Below are 13,569 nucleotides of genomic sequence, written 5' to 3' on the forward strand. Positions count from 1 at the left end.
ATATTCATTAGATTGTTTTTTTCTGATGGGATGATTATATATGCTCATTGTAAAACTGGTACACCGAATTAAATACATACTTGACATAATTCAACTGTAGCCAAGTTGAATATCCTGACCAATTCATCTTCATGTATACAAACTTACACACAAATAGAATGTACATTTTCCAAAGCAAAATGTATCCCCATGCTATTGTTTTCTGATGTTCTTTTCATATCAAATATATCTTAAGTTTCATCTCTCATTCTTTATTATGGTAACTTTTAAAGGGCTCAGGGTGTTTGTTCTACCTGTGGATTTTCTGTGATGTGTTTAATTGATTTACAATAGTAATTTAGGCTTTTTAACTGATTTTAAATTATAGATTTCCCATGTGCAAGCTATGCAGAGAAAACAATACAATCACTAAATTAATCAATATGCAAATTCAATGCATGCTACATTTTTGCCTTCTTCACTTCTAACACACACAAATATTGAGGGAGGGACTAGTATCCTCAAAGTCCCAATGTTAACGATGCACTTGAGGAGTTAGAGAGATGGCTCATCTGTTAAGAGCACTGATTACTCGTCCAAAGGAACTGGATTCAATTCTTAGCATCCACATGGTGGCTCTCAACTGTCTGCAATTCCAGTTCAAGGGCATACACATACTACATATACATACATGAAAGCAAGTCATCTATATACATAAAATAAAGTATTTTTTAAAAACATACACTTGAAGTTGTCTGCATGTCTTCCCCTCCAGAGTTATGGGATTACAGGTACGAGACAATAGACAGGGTTTATGTGACATTGGAGACCAAGTTCAGGGCTTTGTACTTGCTAGGCAAGTACACTAGGTTCAGATATTTTTAGTAACTAGTAGATTTTAGATACAATTTATATCCCATTCACCATACTTAAAGAAACTTGTAGTCAGGTGTGGTAGCATACACCTTTAGACCCGGAATTCAGGAGGCAAAGGCAGGTGTATCTATGTGAGATTGAGGCCAGTATGGTCTACAGAGTGAGTGCCAGGATAGCCAGGCCAACAAAGACAAACTATTGTTTCAAAAGAAAAAGGGTTTTTTTTTTCTTGAAATTATTTTAATTATCTAATATTGAGAACACTGACTGTTCTTCCAGAGGCCCTGAGTTTAATTCTCAGCAACCACATGGTGACTCACAAACATCTATAATGGGATCCAGTCCCCTCTTCTGGTGTGTCTGAAGACAGCTACAGTGTACTTATCATATATATAAAATAAATAAATAAAAGCTTTTTTAAAAAGAACAAAATATGTTCTGTGTACTTTAAAAATATAATTTTTTTATTGTTTATTTTGTGTCTTAGTCAGGGTTTCTATTCCTGCACAAACATCATGACCAAGAAGCAAGTTGGGGAGGAAAGGGTTTATTCAGCTTACACTTCCACATTGCTGTTCATCACTAAAGAAAGTCAGAACTGGAAATCAAGCAGGTCAGGAAGCAGGAGCTGATGCAGAGGCCATGGAGGGATGTTCTTTACTGGCTTGCTTCCCCTGGCTTGCTCAGCCTGCTCTCTTATAGAACCCAAGACTACCAGCCCAGAGATGGTCCCACCCACAAGGGGCCTTTCCCCCTTGATCACTAATTGAGAAAATGCCTTACAGTTGGATCTCATGGAGGCATTTCCTCAACTGAAGCTCCTTTCTCTGTGATAACTCCAGCTGTGTCAAGTTGACACACAAAACCAGCCAATACATTTTGTTTATTTGAAATGCAAATGTTATCCCCCTTTCCAGTTTCCTCTCCAAAACCCCCCACCCCAACCTACCCTCCCCCCTGCATCTAGCCATCACAGGACCAAGGGCCTCCCCTCCTTTTAATTCCAGACAAAGCCATCCTCTGCTACATATGCAGCTGGAGCCATGGGTCCCTCCATGTGTACTCTTTGGTTAGGGGTTTAGTCCCTGGGAGCTCTGAGAGGACTGGTTGGTTGTACTTTCTATGGGGTTGCAAACCCCTTTGGCTCCTTCAGTCTTCCCCTCACTCCTCCATTGGGATCCCACTGCTCAGTCAGATGGTTGGCTTGTTATCATGATTACAGATTTGCACGTTTAGGTGTAGTCCCAACCAATTTTAAACACACCATTAACACATTTCCCTGATGACAAAACATTTTCATGAATGGCATCTTGGGTCACTCTGGAGAGGAAGCCCTGGAAAAATAAAGTTTCCTAGAGTTAGTTAGGCTAACTGAAACCTGGAAGCCTCTTCTGACTTGAAATAGGACCATACGGCATTCCTGAGTCCTTCCTTACGCAAGGTATCTCGCAGTGAGTCAGTGTCCCAGTTCCTCCTATCACACAGGTTGACAATATGGACCAGTGGACTAGGAGTGTAGGATTTAAATCAGAGATTTAAGAATTTGAGGTTCAGTATTTTATGCTTAGCCAGCAAAATTTTATCTTGTAAATTGCCCCCCTCAACACCCACTCCAGCACTGTGCTGAGGATCAAGGCCCCTCGCCAGTAAACGTTCTAGGCAAAAAGTATCTTCAGCTTGTGTGTGTGTGTGTAACTTTTTTTTTCTCGATATAAACTACTTAGCTATAAAAAGCACGTAGAACTGTGCAAACCACACAATTTTGGGAGAGTTTAATAAACTATGCCTGTAATCCCAGAGGCTGGAAAGGCACATCCAGTCTGGGACACATGGATAGGACTTGTCAAAAGGCCAAACAATGCTAAAAAGGAACGGGGGGGGGGGCTGGTGGGCAGCGAGTGGGGAGAGATGTGGTCTGGTCGTAGGGACTGATGCATTTATAAAAGCATAAAAGCGTGGGACATTGGTCTCAGCCAGCTAAGGCCCGTTCCATACCAAAGCACTTCACAGCAGGCAAGGCTCCAAACCTCCGGTCCTGCAGAGGAGCAGAAGATTAGGTGATAATTTTCTCTGAGTTTCCCAGTTACCACACCATTTGGGTGCTCTGAGCAAAGGGCGCCCAAAAGGTTTGTCCCTGGCTGATAGGCTGATTTGATAAGAAACCAGTCTTGAAACTAAGAGATAGTGGCCTCATAAAGATAGGGGACAGGTTCTTCTTCGGAGGCATCCTGGGGTCCTAACGCTTTTTCCCCTTCAGGGAGTCCTTGGCGCATCTGGCAGAGTTAACAGACCAGGAAGCTTTAAACCTCTGACTGGGAGTCAGGCAGTGGCATTCCAAGCAATGAGTTGGTTCCCTGCGGGGCTAGTGGGCCTGATAAATACTCAGCGTCCTTACTGAAGGTTCCAATCCTGTGATGCAACTGGGGCAGCTGCAGTCACAAACATCTGGCCCTCTTGGTGTGGCCTGTGGAAAATGGGGTTTCAGGGATTGGCCCGGGAGGGGATCTCTGACCAGGGTTTTGGGGGTCTTGCGTTAGCACAAGTTAATGATACTAGGGCAAATTTCCAAATTAGTGGCAGGAGGGACAAATCTCTGCCCCTTCTCTAGCTTTGATGGAAAGACCTAGCCAGCCCCAAAGTCAACTTATGAGACCAGCTCTCAGCAATCCCCTGCCAAAGAAGATAGTGGTTGTGAAAGAAGGGAGAATAGATTAAGGTGGATCAGTACAAAGTTTCAGTTAGATCACATGAATACACCTTAGAGACCAAATATCTAGTAGGGTGACAGTAGGTAACAGTACCTTAGTATGTATTTGAATTTAGCTAAGATTGTAGGCTCTCACTCAAGGAAATGCTGTGATGTGGTAAGTATATAATTAGCCTGATTGTGGGGATTATTTCACAACATTTCTGTATAGCAAGTCTTCAAATTGTGTATCATAAGTACATAAAACTAATTTAATTCATAAGGAGCTTAATAGTTGGTATGGTGGTGGTACATACCAGTAATCCCAGCACATGGGAGGAGAAGGTTAGGAGTTATGGGAAATCTAAGCTAGCCTGAGTAATAGAATAAAAGCATGTCTTAATAAAAAATAATAACAATAACAACAGTAATAATAAATCTTAAATCTTACTACACTTCTTACTTTTACATTGGATATTTGTATGAGAAGCAGTAAAGACCAGCCTATCATAGAAGGAAGAGTAAAAAAATTCAGTGTCTTAAAAGTACAAAATCAAAATGCCTCTGAGGTGAATGTTCCAGATCACTGACTGCCTTCCTTGCAGACTGTCATTCAGAGATTCAGATTTGATTGTTTTTTCTCAATCTCTAGGTCAGTGCTTTGGAGCTTCAGTGCCTGCAGATCATTGAGTAAAAAGAGATAAGAGTTTAAATTGCTTTTATGCTCCGTTGACAATGTTTGTGGATAGCCACTCCCAACCAAAAATGGGGCTACCAAATATACCCAGGTCCCCTAGACTTTGGTGACAACTATCAGTCCCTGTCTCAAGAGCCCCCATAATTTTATTTCCTTTGGCAGCTACAAAGTTGTTCAGTGTTATTGAATAATCCACAAGTGCTTTACCAATACTAATTTCTTTTAGATATCCTAGCTTTAGTCTATTTCTACTTACTTATTTGCTCATTGATGCTTCAGTTTGAAATTAAACTAATAGAGCTGGAGAGATGGCTCAGCGGTTAAGAGCACTGACTGCTCTTCTGGAGGTCCTGAGTTCAAATCCCAGCAATGACATGGTGGCTCACAACCATCCATAATGAGATCTGACACCCTCTTCTGGTGTGTCTGAAGACAGCTACAGTGTACTTACATACTTATATAACAATAAAAAAATTTAAAAAAGAAATTTAAAAAGAAAAGAAAATTAAACTCACTTAATATGACATCTTTATATGAAAGGAATGGAGTACTATCTCTCCAACTTTTCATTTTTAAAGTGTTTTCTGTCCTTCTGTTTCCTCCTTTTCCATAGTAACCTTAAGTTAGCTTATATACTGTACCAATAGTTACATTAAAGTTGAGCTTTTACAAGTTGATTTGGGATTTGTTTGTTTGTTTTGTTTTGTTTTGTTTTGTTTTGAGACAGGATTTCTCTGTGTATCCCTGGATGTCCTGGGACTCACTTTATAGACCAGGCTGGCCTTGAACTCACAGAGAGATCTGCCTACCTCTGCCTTCTGAGTACTGGGATTAAAGACACATACCACTTTGCTCTGGCATTAGGGATTTCTTATTCAAACTCTTCTACTTCTTATCTTCTACTAGTACTTTGAGGTTTTTTTGTTTTTTTGTATAAAATGAAGTTTATTTGGGGGCATGAGAAGCGGGGTTGAGAGGGAGTAGAGGGAAAGAGAGAGGAGAGGAGAGGAGAGGAGAGGAGAGGAGAGGAGAGGAGAGGAGAGGAGAGGAGAGGAGAGGAGAGGAGAAGAAAGGGGAGGAGAAGAAAGGAGAGGAGAAGAAGAGAGAGAGAGAGAGAGGAAGAGGTCAGCTGGGAACATGTGGAGAGAGGAAGGAGGGGGAGGGGGAGAGGAGGAAGAAGGAAAGAGGTTTACAGGGATTTTTAAGAATCATTTAGTTTTGAAGGGGTCTTTTTTAGATTTTAAAGTATTTTTTTTCTTAAAGCATTTACTTAATTATTTTACATCTTTACTTTTGGAGAAAGGCATGCACTTTACTTTTGGAGAAAGGCATTTTGGAGATTAGGGGACAAGTTTCTTTGTTTTGTTTTGTTTTGTTTTGTTTTCCTTCCAACACTCATGTCCCTGGGACTGAACTCAGATACTCAACTTTGGTGGAAAGTACTTTTATCCTTTGAGCTATATCACTGGCTCTTCTGCCCCCTACTACCCCACTCCCTTCCCAGAATGTATTGAATGTGTACTAGAACTCCCCAGGTTTTGTTTTTCTCTTTTCCTTTTGTTTTGTTTTCCCCCTGAGCTGCCATTTTCCCCACATTCATTCATGGAAACATTCTTAAGTCAACTTTTCTGGCTCACAAATTTTCTGTTTAGCTCTCTAACCCATTTGTTGACCTGCCCCCACCCCCAAGAAGTTTGTTTTGTTATTGATGAGTTTTTCTCTACTGTCTTCTGATGGTAACTTCTTATTTTGTTAAATATTCTGTTCCTTCTTTTGTCTATGTAAACATTTTAAGCTATTGATTTGATGGTAGTTTTACTGACTGTCCCTGTCCCAAATCATTTCTTAAAATTTTTATATATTTTCTTTTCTTTTGTTAATGTAGTTTTTGAGACAGGGTCTTGCTGTGTTGTTTAGACTAGCCTCTTACTGGAAATCCCCCTGCCTCTTCTTCCTTTCTAGTGCTGTGATTGCATATGACTGACATCACACATGGCTATGGACCTTCTCTTTCTAGCTTCTAATTCTCAAGTATATAGTGTCTGTTGTCTTCTCTACTTGCAGAAAACTTTAAAATTTTCTAGGAAGTTTTAGGGAAGAGATTTTTCTTGGATTGTGGATGAGTACTATACAGTAGATAAACTTTGTTTCCACCAGACCAACCAGGTCTTCCCACCAATTTCTCACCTTGGAATTTCCGGGCCCCAGGGAGAGTGCACATTGTATCCAATGGGCTTGAGATCTCATAGCATTGCTTCAGTATCCATCCCCTGAAGTGAGTATGCACAGAAGACTGCCGGCAAGGAGGAGACATCCATCTTGTCTTCCATTTTATGAAAGAGGTAGTCTTGCTTGGGTCCTAGCTTTTGGCAGACTCTGTGTCTTATTCCTGTGCAGTTATTAAAACTTCAGCCCCAAACAAAGAGTGTCTCTGATTGAGGAAAGTGATCTTTCTAGTGGTCTGTGTACTTAATATTTTTATTATATTTTATAAAGCATGTCTATGTGTTTGGAGAAATATGGGGAGCTTGGGATGCATTACTTCCATCTGCCCAAGTTGGAGTCTGTTTTCAATTTTTCAATACTATAAATAATTCTATGATGAATATCTGCACCCATTAATCTTTATTCACGTCTCTAGTTATTTTTTTGGATAAATGCCTAGAAATGGTCAAAAAGTAAGACAAATCTTAAGGTGTTTTACATATATTTTTTCCATTGCCAGGCCTAAAGAATGTATCACTTCACATTCCTTAAGAGTTCCTGTTTTCCTGTGCCCTTGGCAATATTTGGAAGTTTTAAAAAATATTTGCCATTTGGTTATCTTTTATTTAAATACAGTGCAAAAACAATATTGTGAAAACATTTTAAACCACTTAGAAAAAGATCAAAAGAAGAATAAGATTTTGTGGTATGTGGAAATTATATGATATTTAAATTTCAGCATGAACAGAGGCAATTTTGCTAGAACACAACCATATCTATTTTTTTACATATTATCTATGACTGCTTTTCAACTACAGTGGCAGAAAGGACTTATTTCAACAAAGAGCCATGCTATATAATGTAAAATATAAATGTATACTACTTCCAGAGGCAGCTTGATAACCCCTCTTTTACATAAATAAAATTCTATACACAGCTTGTGCTATGATCAATAGAATCATTACCATCATAAATGCAGAATGAACTACAACTACACACAATAATTCAACGGAATTTCACAAACATAGAATTGTAAATAAATAAATAAAAATGAAGCTAGATGTCATCCTGTAAGTGTAAGAACAGAATTTACTGTGGTGAAACATACCTGTAAACTCAGCACTGTGAAATTTGAGGAAGGAGGATGTGTAGAGTTTGACGTCACCTTGAGCTATAGAGTGAGATCTTGTCTCACCTCCCAATCCCCACCAGGCATGAATGCCCTGTGCAGGCAGAAGTCAAGACACAGGCAATCAATGAAGGAATTTGTGGACAAGGTTATGGATAATTCCTAAGGTATGTCCACTCAAGAAGAGAGGAAATAGACTTTACATCAATAAAAGGAACAAAAAAATCATTTATGAGTTTCTTCAATGCACCCAGTTTTTCTACATTGACTGTGGAGTTAACTGGAATCTCTAGGGTGACTATGGCAGATTCTCTTCACCTCCTTGTACAGCATGGGAGACTTCTGCTGAACCACTAATGTAACTTGCTTATGTTCTCATCACAAACACACATAATCCAATCATTTTGGAGGCAGTTTACTGAGGTCATTGAATTGTAAATTGTCAGTTTTTCATTTAAGACAGATGGATAAGGATTGAAGAGATGGCTCAGTTGCTAAGAACACTGGCTGCTCTTCCAGAGGACACAGGTTTTATTCCCAGTATCCATAGGGAGGCTCAACCGCATCTGTAGCTCAAGTCCCAGGAGATTTGATATTCTCATGACCTCCTCAAATACCAGACATGCACATGGTACATACACATGTTTGTAGAGAACACTCGTGTCCATAAAATAATAGATTTTAAAAATCAAAACAAAGAAACACTATTTCCTCTGTTGAGTCTGAAACTCAAACAACATATTACTGGAACAGCAATTATTGTTGCCTGAGCTTGTCTAGGTCCATACTTCTTAAACTGCAATGTGTATAAGAATCACTTTAGGATTTTGCTGAAAAGTAGATTCTGATTTGGAAGAACTGGGGTTTGAGCTGAGTCACCCTGTTTCTAGTGTTGGTGCAGACGCTGCCTGTTTGTAAACTACAGAGATAAGAGTCTCACATTATTGTTAAGCACAATAGGCCCACAATTGTATTCAAACAAACACTGCTCACTAACTTCCAAAGTCCATACTAACTAGAGAAAAGTGTGATTTAGACCTTCTATCAACACTTCCTAGGTAAATAGGTCATAGAACTAATCTGGTCCTATATTGGACACACAATTCTGTCAGTTAATAATGAAGACATTTATTTGTCTGAGAGTCAGCTCCCCACCCCATATATATATATATATATATATATATATATATATATATATATATATATATACATATATACATAACCATATATGTATACACACATAAATACATACATATGCATATATGTATACACATATATATACATACATATGTATATATATATATATACATACACACATACATGCATGCATGTACATATACATTCTAGTTTGTAAGTGAGAGAACGTGACAAAGGAAGAAAACCAGATTCAGGTTGTGTAAAAACAGAAATGGAAATACCTTAGGAGGAATACAACTTGCTTCATACTAGATCTTATCAGCTCTAAACAGGCTCTGGGGAACTTAGTAAAATCCTAGGTTGGGGTCGAATTATCTAGCAAAGACAGATTTGTGAATTGATTTCAAGTTCATTAACTTGAACATTCCATAGTCCTTCAAATGCATTGAGTGTAGCCCAAAAGAGTTATATGTGTTTCTGTGTATGCAAAAATATTTATTCAGTTTTACAAATTTGATAATTTATTTTAATTATAATTTCAAATGTATAATTTTCCTTAATGTTGTGAGTTCAACCTAGAATTGGAATCCTAATCACAATCTCTCTCTCTCCCTCCCTCCCTCCCTCCCCCTTTCCATCTCCTTTCCCTCCCTGCCCATCTAGCTCTCCCTCCTACACCCTCTTCCCTTCCTCTACCTCTCCTTCTTTCCCTCCCCCTCCTTCTTCCTCGCCACATGTAGCCCAGGGTGGTCTCTTCCTCAATAAGTGTCTGAGGATGGCCTTGAACAGCTGCCAATCTTCCTGCCTCCATCCTCATAGTGCTGGGTTTACAGGCTTGTTCAACCATACTTGTTTTGTTGGGTGCTGAACTTTGAATGTAGGGTTTTATGCATCCCAGTCAAGCATTCTATCAAGTGAACTATGTTCTCGGGCCCTCAGTTACTTTCTTAAGCACTTTGGTTATTTCTGTTAACAAATATATTCCCAATTACCTAAATAACTCATTGAAATCTAATCAGATTTACACAATGAATCTGAAGTTCTCTTAAAATGTTTAAATACAGGTGAAATTTTATTTTCATCCAAATCACTATCTTCATTCATTCATTCACTCATTCATTCTTGTTTTTAGAGATAGAATATCTAACTCTATAGATCAGGCTGGCCTGGAATTTACTGTGTAGTCCAAACTGGCTTCAAAATTACCACGATCCTCCTTCATCAGCCTCCAAAGGCTGGAAATACAAATGTGAGTTACCATGTCTGGCTCTAAAGTCTCTAGTTAAGATTATTCAGTTATTTATGTCATTGTGATTTACCAAACTCAAAATTTCTTTTAAATTTTATAAATACATTGAATATTTTATACAGTCTGTCCTCCATATCAACATGTGTTCAACTAACTATATTTAAAATGTTTTCTTTCGGGGACTAGCCACTGGGAATTTGACCATGCTCCAGTGAGCATCCTCAGAGTTTATCATTATTCATGGGCCCAGACCTGATATTCTTTGGCTTCAGGGGATGATTATATACACAACCGTCGTCCACATCCTGAATGTATGTCCTATAACTTTTATTCTTTTAATGGACCCTGTATGCGTCTGAAATCTTCCTGGAACTCAAAAAAAATTTTTTTTGCAGTTAAACTCCTAGTATCTGAGCCTGCCTACACACTCAAGATTTAGGCCTGACTCCAACTAGATTCTTTTCAGTGCCCCTAATGGAATACTTATTCCATTAATAATTACAATGTCTATGACACAATAACTCATTAGAGGTCACTCAAGCCCCTGACCTTAAGTTTTAAATTATACACATTATTGATTCTTCCAGGCACATTCAGGCATTTGCAGGGCCCCCAGCATTGATCACCTGATTGGATTCTGCATTCTTTTGGCTCTCAAGATACGTATTTTTCCCTCTAGCTGTAAAGACCTTTGCACTTAAAGGAATCCTATGATAGATAAGTGTCCCTTCTATCTGCCCTTAAAGACCTTTGGAATCCATGGAATCTTTCTGAAGCTTTGATCAGATTTGGGTTGGGAGGGGAGCAGGATTGCTTCATAGGCTATGGTGTTTGTTTTCTTCCCTGGAGGAACAGTATGTCTGGTGTCTCTGTGATGTTAGGAGAAAAAATATATTATTCTGAATTTTTAAAGTAATGTTTAGTTTTAGCCATTTAATGTGTCCTTTTCTGAGCTATGGTAACTGATTTTGAGGTAATTTTGTCCAGAACATTTGATGTAAATGATTCATACTTTAAAGTATGTAAAAGTTCAGACGTTATTCACCCAGCAACCTCATGGTATTTCCTGTTTCTTGCAGTTACATAGTGGAGAGTAACACCTTCTCTTTCTCCTGCTACTTACCTGTGCCTTCACATCCCTGGTGCTGTTGGCATTTAGAACTAGCTAAGGCTTTGCCTTCTACAGTTGCTATGAGGGTTAGCATCTTCCAACTTGTCGCTTCCATCCAACAGTTTTCTAAGAGTCCTACTTCCCTACTCCAAGTTTCCTGAAATTGCCCAGTGTCCTTGATAGGCAAAGCCACTACTGTAGTCTAATTGAGGACAGTAAATATCAATAAATAAGCCAAAAATATAAATTTGATAGGGGTTACCCAAAAAAATTTGCTGGTGAGTGATTGTTAATAGATAAGTATGAGGGTCTTAGTCCCTTTCTGCTGCTATAGTGTCATATGATAATGTCTGCTGCTATAATGTCATATGATAGACTTAGAAGCTTACAAAACACACATTGCTCACAGTTTCAGAAGCTGGAGATCTGAGTTCAGATGCAAAGATCATGGTTTGAGCTCTGGTAATGGCACTTTCCCAGGTTGAAAACTTCCAACTTCTGATTATAATCCATTCATGATAGAAAAAGAACCAATTAATTCTCTGGCCTCTTCTTATAAGTGCAGCTCCGATCATGAAGGCTTTACTCCCATGATTTAGTTACTCCAAATCTTCTCACCTCCTAGTAATATCACATTGAAGTTAAGTAATTCAGTGAGTGACTTTGGGGGAATATAAAATGTTACATCTATGACACTGATTAAACAAAAGTGTCTCCAAGAAAATAATTTTCAAGTTCTGATCTAGCCCAGGAGTTGGCAGATATTTTCCATAAAGATTTGACAGATAGTCACTATTTTTTACTTTAGGGTCTCTGTTAGAACTTCTGAACTCTGCCACTGTATCCTGGAATCAAGCTTAGACAATATAAAAAAGAATTGACATGGCCATATTCCAATAAAGCTTTATTTACAAAACAAGCAACTTGGTCTATTGGTCATCTTGATGTAATGGTTTAATGGAAGTCAGCCAGTCAGAAGGAAATGGGATGCTTTGTGCTTACGTCTTAGAGACACAAAACAAATTTTTATATTTCTTATTGCATATGTTAGCGTTTTGTATAGGCTCTGCCCCACAGTTACCTGGCAACAGCCAGGTGTGCCTGACTCACTATAAAAGGTGCTCTTGCCCCCTCCCCTCTCTCTTGCTCTCTTGCCTTCTTGCTCTCACTCTGTCTTCTAGTCCCTTCCCCCTTCTCTCTCCATTCCCCTCCCCCCACTCTCTCCACGTGCTCATTGCCGGCCTCTCTTCCTTCTCTCTCTCTCTCTTTCTCTCTCTCTCTCTCTCTCTCTCTCTCTCTCTCTCTCTCTCTCTCTCTCTCTCTCTGCCTTTCTATGCCTCTACTACCTGCTCAACTATACCATCTTGTGGCTGATCCCTCAAGGGAAGGGATGCCTCAGCATGGGCCCCTGGAGGCACCCCCTCCCCCATATCTGACTACACATCCACCAAACGTATTCTGTCTCTCCTTTATCTTTTTATAAACACAACAGCATAATCATCTAAAATATACACATCATTCATTCCCCTTTCTCAGAAGTTGATAGATCCAGGATCTTATTTGGTTTTGGGGGGCAGGGGGGAGGGGGGCAGTACCATACAACATGGGGTCATGTTCTTCCATAGAAATATGTCATTTCTTGTTTTATTTCTTTGTGTAATATTAGCAGCAATGATGTTTAAATTTAGAGTCTAGTCAATTTATGGAAGTTATAGCCCTTTATTCTAATGCTCTCACTCTGTTAAGATTTCTGGAAGGTTTTCATAGAAAAACACTTTCCTCTTCTACAAGTCGAATAGCCAGAGGTCTAGAGTAAATCTGAACTTTGAACAGCATGTGACAACAGCATATGGTTTGCCTCTGGTCTCCACAAAGTGTTGGCTGATACAGCTTATGAAATGTTTTTGTAGAGTCATGCAAGCCATAGCTGGGGTTCCTGGCATTGGAAGGATTTCTAGATATAATCGTGGTGGGTTTCTAAATCTTAGGATTTCCTGGCAAACTCTACTAAAACAGCAGCAGGGACCTGGGGACAAATTTCTAGGTACATTCCTTTCCTAGGGCTATTGTAACAAGTGTCACATACTGGGCAATTTCAAATAGCAGGAATTTCTTTTCCTGTAGATCTGTGAGCTAGGATTTTTCAGTCAAGTTTTGAGAGAGGAAGCATGCACTCTACAGACACTTGAAAGAGTATGTTCCATATCTTTCTCTAAGCTTTTGGGTGATTACCAGAAATTCTTGGTGTCCTTTAGCTGGTGCCTGCATCATTCCAATTTCCGCTTCCTTTTGTTACTAATCCCTGGGTGTCTATTTCTTTTCCCCTTCCTATAAGGTTACCATAGTGCAGTGAGGGCCAACTCTACAGTATTATGCCCTCATCTTAACTGATTATATCTCAAAGATCTGATTTCTAAATTAAGCCACACACACCCTCAGCAACCAGGGAATGGGACCCAATCACATCTTTTCGTTAGCATATATTCATTATATAATTGGC

Source organism: Mus caroli, unplaced genomic scaffold, assembly GCF_978045245.1.
Source record: "Mus caroli unplaced genomic scaffold, Mus_caroli_1 scaffold_5, whole genome shotgun sequence".
Lineage (NCBI taxonomy): Eukaryota > Metazoa > Chordata > Mammalia > Rodentia > Muridae > Mus > Mus caroli.